Consider the following 8,923-nt stretch of genomic DNA (forward strand, 5'->3'; position numbering starts at 1 on the left):
GTGGCAGATTCCTTGCTCCCATCTTCCACAGAGCAAACACAGATAATCTGTGCCTGCTTCCTGTGAACTCAGGGGGAATGGCTTCTGGCTATGTATGATTCACCACTCAGAGCCCCATAATTGGCTACTGAGCAGAAAGAGTCAATATTGCATGGTAATACATCTATTAAAGAGCAAGTTTCCAGCGGATGTCTTCTTGGCTACAGCTCTTAACATGTGACTCTCATAAGGCCTGGAAAGGACAGGGATATCAAGAAGAAAAATACCATTTTCTGGTTTATCACTTATAACTTTATTTTTATGTCTGTGAAAATGGTCTCCTTATCCCTTTTCTATGATTTGTTTTCTTGATTCCATCCCTTTTTAGTATATTTTGAAAAGGTAACTTTAGTTTTAGAGTCATTTATTCAATGTTACACCTTGTCTATTTTTTCTCTTGGTGGAAGAAATAATCTTTCAATGACAAATTATACATAAAAAGCAATAGAATGTTGTGGGAGAATTGCAGAATTTAGTCAGAAGATAAGATCCCCAGTCTACTATTTGCTACCTTTACAACAATGGCCAAGTCACTTCACCTCATTTTTAAGATCCGTTCCAGTATTAAATCTATACGTGATAGATGGAGGCCAACTCAGATGGTAGAAGAGGAGGAAGAAATACAGCCAAATTCTCCCACAACTACTTTAACAAAGATCTAAGGAAGTAATTAGGAAATTGAAGGAGAAATCACAATTACATCATCTTTTCATCTTAAGGATATAAATTTGACCCACACACAAGTGATTAGGGTAGAAACTATGGAACAGGGTTGGTCCATTAGCCCCTGGTTTCTCAACAGGGTCAGGCCAGTAGTACAGTCCAGAAGCTCAAGATCATTTGGAACATATTAGATTCAGCCTCAAAGCCAGAAGAGAGTAGAGTCAGAGGTGTCAGGTCACCCAGAGTAAACTTAGCTCCAAATTCAGAACAGACTTAGGCCAGTAGCAGTCTCTCTGAAGAGTGAATCGCATATAATTTAGCAGTGAAAACTCTGAAAGAGAAGAGAGCATTCAATATAATCCAAAGTCAAAAGTTATAGGCTTACCCTAGAAAAACTTAACCACCAAAACTGAGTATGATCCTACAGGGGAAAAAATAGATCTTTAATGAAATAGAGGACTTCCAAGCATTTCAGGTGAAAAGGCCTGAGATGAGTAGAAATTTAGAGATATATACACTGAATGAAAGAGAAAGCTAAAAAGATAAATATAATGAGTAATCATAAAGGACATTATAAGAATTAAGTTTGCTTAATTCTTTTTTAATATTTTTTTTTACAGTTACATGTAAAAAACAATTTTTAACATTGATTTTTAAAATTTTTGAGTTCTAAATCTTTTTTTTTTTAGAAGTCAACTGTAATCTTTATTTGGATATGAAGTAATTACTATAATACCAACAGATTTTAAAATGAAGTACAGGAAAGAGCAAGGCATGTAGAATAAAGATCAAGAAGTTCTTGTCTCTAAGGTTGTTTGTCCTTTGGCAATATGTTTGGCAATAGAACTGTTCTCACTAAGACCAAAACTGTTGTTCAAACTGATCAGCACTTAACCAGTCCTGGTCACTTACATTGTTCAGTCATTTCAGTTGTGTCTTATTCTTTGTGTCCCCATTTGGGGTTTTCTTGGTAAAGATATTGGAGTGGTTGCCATTTCCTTCTCTCCCTCATTTTGCAGATAAGGAACTGAGGCAAACAGGGTTAAGTGACTTGCCCAAGGTCACCCCTAGTAAGTGTCTGAGGCTGAATTTGAACTTAGTTCTTCCTGACTCGGGCCTGGCACTCTATCCAATGCACCACCTAGCTGTCCCCTGGTCACTAGAATTCCACTACTATGGGCTCTAATAACTAATTGATCATTTTGGCCAAAAGTTAGAATCAGAACAGATCCACCTCTAAGAATATGAATGCAATTGAAAATTCACAGGTATTTTTGTACATGTACATAAAAGAATTTTTTTTGTTGTGAGTTATGATTTCATTTATGTATCTAAGTCCCATGAGGAAAACCCTTCTACAAATGCAGAGTGGCACCTGCTCTGCTGCTTCTACTCTTAGTTACCCAAGACACTGAGAGGGTAAGTGACTTTCCCAGACTTGCCTAGAGTTACACAGCTGGAAATGAAACATTAACTCAAGTCTTTCTGACCCCCAGGCTAACTTCCTATTACCGTTATACCACACTGCCTCACAGAGGCAGACTATCTTCGGGAAAAGAAAGTAATATCCTTTTTATTCATCTATTATTGACTCTGTTACATTCCACGTTGGCTATTAAAACTTTTCTTACACCTCTCAAGGTCCCCAGCTTATCCCAAGTGTCCTCCATCTCATCAGTTCACCTTACTAAAAAAAGGTGGACGTCTTCACACTCATCTGACAATTTCCGTTTCTCTCCTCCTTCCTTTCCTATCCCAGAGGAACTTGTTTCACCTCCAAGATCTTGAGCTCTCTTTCCTCACTACTCATTTATTCCTTAACCTTTAGCAGTTCAAGTTCAGCCCCACCCCTCCATTAAACTGTTAAAGATTGAAGATCTTTTAAAGATTAAAATTTTAAATTAAAAGTTTAAAGAGTAAAGACCACCAATGATTACATAGTGCCTAGCAAATCAAATATTTAAGCTGGATGAGACCTTTAAGAATTTTCTAGTTCACCTTCCTCATTTTCTAGATAGGGAAATGGAGGCCCAGATACATAATAATTTGAGCGGCTTCACTAAAGTCATATAGATAACTAACCACAGAATCAGGAAGAGAACCCAGCTTTCCTTATTGCTCTTATCCATAATTCTTTCCAACATGCCTTACTACCTTGTTAAACCAAGCTCATCATTATTCTCCCTAAATTAATTCCTTATCCTTATCTCCCTGTTTCTGTTAACTATTTTTTAAATTAAAATTTTTTTTTTATTTTCAATGTGTTTTTAAAACTTTGGGTTACAAATTTTCTCCATTCTTCCCTCCCCATCTACTCTCATTGAAAAGGCAAGCATCTCGATGCTGTAGTCATGCAAAACACTTCCATAGTAGTCATATAAGAATATTTCCCTTCCTCCTATCCAACCCCTCATTTATTCTATTCTTTTGAACCTGTCCCTCCTCAGAAGTGTTTGCTTTTGATTATCCCCGCCCCCAATCTGCTCTCCCCTCTATCAACCCCCTGTTCTCTTGTCCCCTTCCCCCCTTATTTTCCTGTAGGGTAAGATAGATTTCCATACCCCATTGTGTATATTATTCCCTTCTTAAACCAAATCCTATAAGAATAAGATTCACTCATTCCTTCTGACCTTCCCCCATTTCCCCTCCACTGTAAAAGCCTTTTCTTGTCTGTTTCATGTGAGATAATTTACCCCATTCTACTTCTCCCTTTCTCCTTCTCCCAGTATAATCCTCTCTCACCCCTTAATTTTATTTTCCAGATATCATCCCTTCATCTTCAACTCACCCTGTGCCCTCTATCTATCTATCTATACATACATATAATTTTTTTCCCTCCCACTACCCTAATGCTGACAAAGGACTCATGAGTTACAAATAACATCTTTCCCTGCAGGAATGTAAACAGTTCAACCTTAATAAGTCTCTTATGATTTCTCTTTCCTGTTTATTTCTTCCATGTTTCACTTGAGTCTTGTATTTGAAAGTCAAATTTTATATTCAGCTCTGGTCTTTTCTTCAGGAATGCTTTAAAGCCCCCTATTTCATTGAATGACCATTTTCCCCCCTGAAGGATTATACTCAGGTTCACTGGGTAGGTGATTCTTGGTTGTAATCCTATCTCCTTTGCCCTCCAGAATATCATACTCCATGCCCTCTGGACCCTTAATGTAGAAGCTGCTAAATCTTGTGTTGTCTTGATTGCGTTTCCACAATACTTGAATTGTTTCTTTCTGGCCACTTGCAATACTTTCTCCTTGACCTGGGGATTCTGGAATTTGGCTATAATATTCCTACGAGTTTTCCTTTGGGGATCTCTTTCAGGAGGTGATTGGTGGATTCTTTCAATTTCTATTTTGCCCTGTGGTTCTAAAATATCAGGGCAGTTTTCCTTGATAATCTCTTGAAAGATGATGTCTAGGCTCTTTTTTTGATCATGGCTTTCAGATAGTCCAATAATTTTTAAATTCTCTCTCCTGGATCTATTTTCCAGGTCAGTTGTTTTTCCAATGAGATATTTCACATTGTTTTCTAATTTTTCATTCTTTTGGATTTGTTCTACTGTGTCGTGATTTCTCATAAAGTCACTAGCTTCCAATTGCTGTATTCTAATTTTTAAGGAAGTATTTTCTTCAGTAAGCTTTTGGACTTCCTTTTCCATTTGGCCAATTTTTCTTTTTAGGGCATTCTTCGTCTCATTGGCTTTTTGGGCCTCTTTTGCCATTTAGGTTAGCCTATTTTTTAAAGTATAATTTTCTTCAGTATTTTTTGGGTCTCCTTTAGCATCACTCAGTTTTTCCTCTACTTCTCTTACTTGCTTCTCAAAATCTTTTTTGAGCTCTTCCATGGCCTGGGACCTATTCATATTTTTCTTGGAGGCTTTGGATATAGGAGCTTTGGCTTCATTGTCTTCTTCTGATTGTGTGTTTTGGTCTTCTTTTTCACCAAAGTAAGATAATATAGTCTGACTCTTTTTGGGCTGCTTGCTCATGATCCTGGCCACTTACTTGAGTTGTAAACTCCTTGTTAAGGTAGGAGTCTGTTTCCGGTGTGGAGAATGTACTGCCCCAAGTTTCAGGGTTTTTGTGCAGCTGTTTTCAGAGATACTTCTAGGGATCTGTAAATTTTCAGTTCTTCCAAAGTGCCATAATCAAGGGCAAGGTGTTTACTCCTTTCCTGGCCTGTGTTCTGGTCTATGAGTGACCACAAGCACTCTTTTCTGTCTTGGAACTGTGAGGAGGGTTTTCTCTTATAGCCACTACAAGCTCCATCATGTCAGTGCTCCTCGCCCCAGAACTGCCACCCAGAACTGTGACCCAGATCCAAACATGGGCAAAGCAAGAGAATCCTGTTCCAGCAGAGAGATCCCTGCAATCCCCCTCTGATCAGCCACTGGACTCCCCCTCAGTTTGTGGGTTGGAAGCTCAGGAGGCAGCTGCCACACTGGGGCTAAACTTGGGGACTGGGACTGGGAGCCCAACCGGTTCTCTCTCAGCACCTCAGAAACAGACTTTTCCCACTGACCTTCTAAGTTGTCTTTGGCATTCCTGGGTTGAGAGGTCTGGAAACTGCCATAGCTGCCTGCAATTCAGGCCTCTGAGGCCTGCTCCAGGTTCGCTGCGGCCTGTGTACCATGCCAAACTGTGTTCCTCTCCCAGCCCAGCGCTATATACCTTTCCGATTAACCATCCAGGTTGTCTTGGGCTGGAAATTTGTTTCACTCTGTCTTTTTGTGGGTTCTGCTGCTTTAGAATTTGTTTAGAGCCATTTATTTATAGGTATTTGGAGGGATTTGGGGGAGCGCTCAAGCAAGTCACTGCTTTTACTCCCCTATCTTGTCTCTGTGCCCTGCCCAAGTTCTAAATTTTCTCCCTCCTTTGAGGCCTTTGACAAAGAAACTTGCTCTAAAAATTTTTCCACAACTGTGATGATTAACTTTATATTTTCCCCTGACCTAGTTTTCCTATTTAACCTTCTCTCTGACTCTTTGTCTCTGTCTCTCTGTGTCTCTGTTTGTCTGTCTGTCTCTCCTTTTACCCTGTTCCTCCTCATAAGTGTTTAGCTTCTGACAACCACCTCTCTCAATCCACTCTTATCCTCTTCTACTTCTACTTCTCTGTAGGATAAGATAGTTTTAACTACCCAAGTGAATGAGTATCTTCTTTCCCAGCCAATTTGGATGAGAGTAAGGGTCAAGCATTGTCTACTATCCTCCCTCCCATCTTCCCCTCCACTGTAGAAGCTATTTTTGTGCCTCTTTTACGTAATATAATTTACCCCATTCTACCTGTTCCTTCCCCCTTCTCCCAGTACATCTTTCTTTCTCACCTCTTAATTTTATTTTTTTGAATATTATCCCATTATAGTCAACTCAAACCCATGCCCTCTGTCTACGTATACTCCTTCTAACTGCTGTAATAATCATAAAGTTCTTAAGAGTTACAGGTATCATTTTCCCATATAGGAATGTAAACAGTTTCACTTCATTGAATCCCTTATGATATCTGTTTCTCGTTTATCTTTTTGTGCTTCTCTTGAATGTTGCATTTAAAAGTCAAATATTCTATTCAGCTCTGTTTTTTTTCATCAGGAATGCTTGAAAGTCCTTTATTTTTTTAAATATCCAATTTTCCTCCTGAAGGCTTATACTCAGTTTTGCTGGATAGTTGATTCTTGGTTGTAAGTATAATACCTTTGCCATCATATTCCAAACCCTTTGATCCTTTAATGTGGGAGCTGATAAATCTTGTGTGATCTTGACTGTGGCTCCACAATATTTGAATTGTTTGTCTCTGGCTGCCTGCAATTTTTTCTCTTTGACCTAAGAGCTCTGGAATTTGGTGCTAATATTCCTGTGAGCTTTCATTTTGGGATCTCTTTCAGGAGGTGATGGTATATTCTTTTAATTTCTATTTTATCCTCTGGTTCTAAGATATCAGGGCAGTTTTCCTTGATAATTTTTGAAATATAATGTCCAAGCTCTTTTTTATTATTATTATGGCTCTCAGGTACTTCAATAATTCTTAAATGATCTCTCCTCAGTCTATTTTCCAGATTAATTATTTTTCCAATGAGATAGTCCACATTTTCTTCTATTTTTTCATCTTTTGACTTTGTTTTATGGTGTCTTGAAGTCTTATGGAGTCATTAGCTTTCCCTTTCCCAATTCTAATTTTTAAGGAGTTATTTTCTTCAGTGGATTTTTGTGTATTTTTTCCATGTGGCCAATTCTGCCTTTCATGAGTTCTCTTCAGTGGATTTTTGTGCCTCTTTTTCTTCAGCATTTTTTTTTGTTCCTCCTTTACCAAGCTGTTGACTCTTTTTTTCAGGATTTTCTTGTATCACTCTCATTTCTTTTCCTCATTTTTTCCTTTATACCTCTTATTTGATTTCTAAAACCCTTTTTGAGTTCTTCTAGGAATTCTTTTTGGGCCAGAACCCAATTCACATTGTTCTGTGAGGCTTTGCATGTAGCTGCTTTGATTTTTTTTTTTAATCTTATTTTGAGTTTGCGTTTTGATCTTCCCTGTCACCATAGTAACTCTCCATGGTCAGGTTCTTTTTTTTTTTCTTTATGTTAAAGTTGGGCTTTGCTCCCAGGGTGGAGGGGGCACTGTCCCAAACTTCAGGTTTTTTTGTGATGCTCTTTTTTCAGAGCTAATGCTTGGGGTCTCTAAGTTTTCAGTTCTTCCAAGGTGGTGTGAGCTAAGGAGAGCACTCACTGCTTTTCTGGCTTGTGCTTTGGTATGTGGGTGACTATGAACATTCTTTTCTACTCTGTAACTGTGACCAGGGTCTCTACTCCCCTGCAGTTTCATGCTCTGGTGTGTTATTGATCCCCCTCCCCCAGGACTATGACCTAGAACTATGTACAGGCAATGCACCAGAGCACCAGCAAAGGGTTCCTTGAAATCTCATTCTGACTCCTTTACCCTCTGTGGGCTAAGAGCTCTGGGGGTTGCCACTGCTGATTTAGTTACCCCCGAGGGCTGCTGCTGGCTTGCTGAAGCATGGCTTGCACTGGACTGTGCTTCAATCTCAACTCAGTAAGACAGACCTTTTCCTGTCAACTTTCTAAGTTGTGTTGGGCTCAAAAACTGTTTCACCTCATTCTTTTTTTTTTTAAATTTGGGTCTGTCACTCCAGAATTTGTTTTGAGGCATCATTTTAAAGTTGTTTGGAGGGAAATTTGGGAAAGCTCCCATGCTAGTCCCTGCCTTTACTTCACTCCAAGTATTTAATTCTAATGAGGGAGATGATACAAGCATCCCTTCTGAACCCTAACGTTATCAAAGGTCATAGAGGGGGTCAAGACAGAGTGACTGGGAATGATTTTGCCTTGCTTTTATGACCTTAAAAAGAAAAGAGAGGTAAGGGAAGATATATAATAAGGAAGAAAAGGAGAAGGATGAAGAGGAAACTTACTTTACATAACCGCATAAAAAACAAAGAGGTAGGGAGAATGGGTGTCACTTGAACCTCACTTATACTTGAAATGGGCAAAACATAGAACACACACAAATATAAAGATTTTGAGACATAAATACATGCAAGGGAATGGAGAGAGGAAAGAAGGTAATAAAATGGAGGACAGATTTAAGGAAAAGTTAGACATAGACAAAATAAACACTAAGATTGAGTGAAGAATGGTGAAGTGATATTTAAAAGAAAAGATAGAAAGGATTTCAACCTGTAATTGTGGTCTAGGTGAGGGAAAAAGAAGGAGACAAGGAAGTTTAAAGAGAGTGTATATAGAATACTAGTATATGAGCATTAGTGCTGATCATACACCTGTTCCATGACTTAATTCTACTTTATAAAGAGGGGGCAGGGAACACAAAGAGGAAAATATAGAGGGTAATACAGAAATAATGATCGTAACTGTAAGTGTGAATGGAATGAACTTGTCCATAAAATGGAAGAGGATAGCATAATGGATTATGAAGCAAAATCCAACAATAAGTTGTGTTTTAAATAAATGTGTTTTAAACACATTTAAAAAATACACACATAGTGAGTTAAAAATTAGGGTCTGGAATAGAACTTTTGCTGTACTAAAACAAAGCAGGAATAGCAATCACAATCCCAGACAAGGCAAGAGAAAAATTGGATTTGATTTAAATAGATAAATACAGAAGCTACATTTTCCTGAAGGGTACCATAGATGAATTAATCTCAGTACTTGACATATATATTCTGAACTAGTGCAGAGAGCCTAGCA

Source organism: Phascolarctos cinereus, unplaced genomic scaffold (genome assembly GCF_003287225.1).
Source record: "Phascolarctos cinereus isolate Bilbo 61053 unplaced genomic scaffold, phaCin_HiC Scaffold_4;HRSCAF=312, whole genome shotgun sequence".
In the NCBI taxonomy this organism is placed as follows: domain Eukaryota; kingdom Metazoa; phylum Chordata; class Mammalia; order Diprotodontia; family Phascolarctidae; genus Phascolarctos; species Phascolarctos cinereus.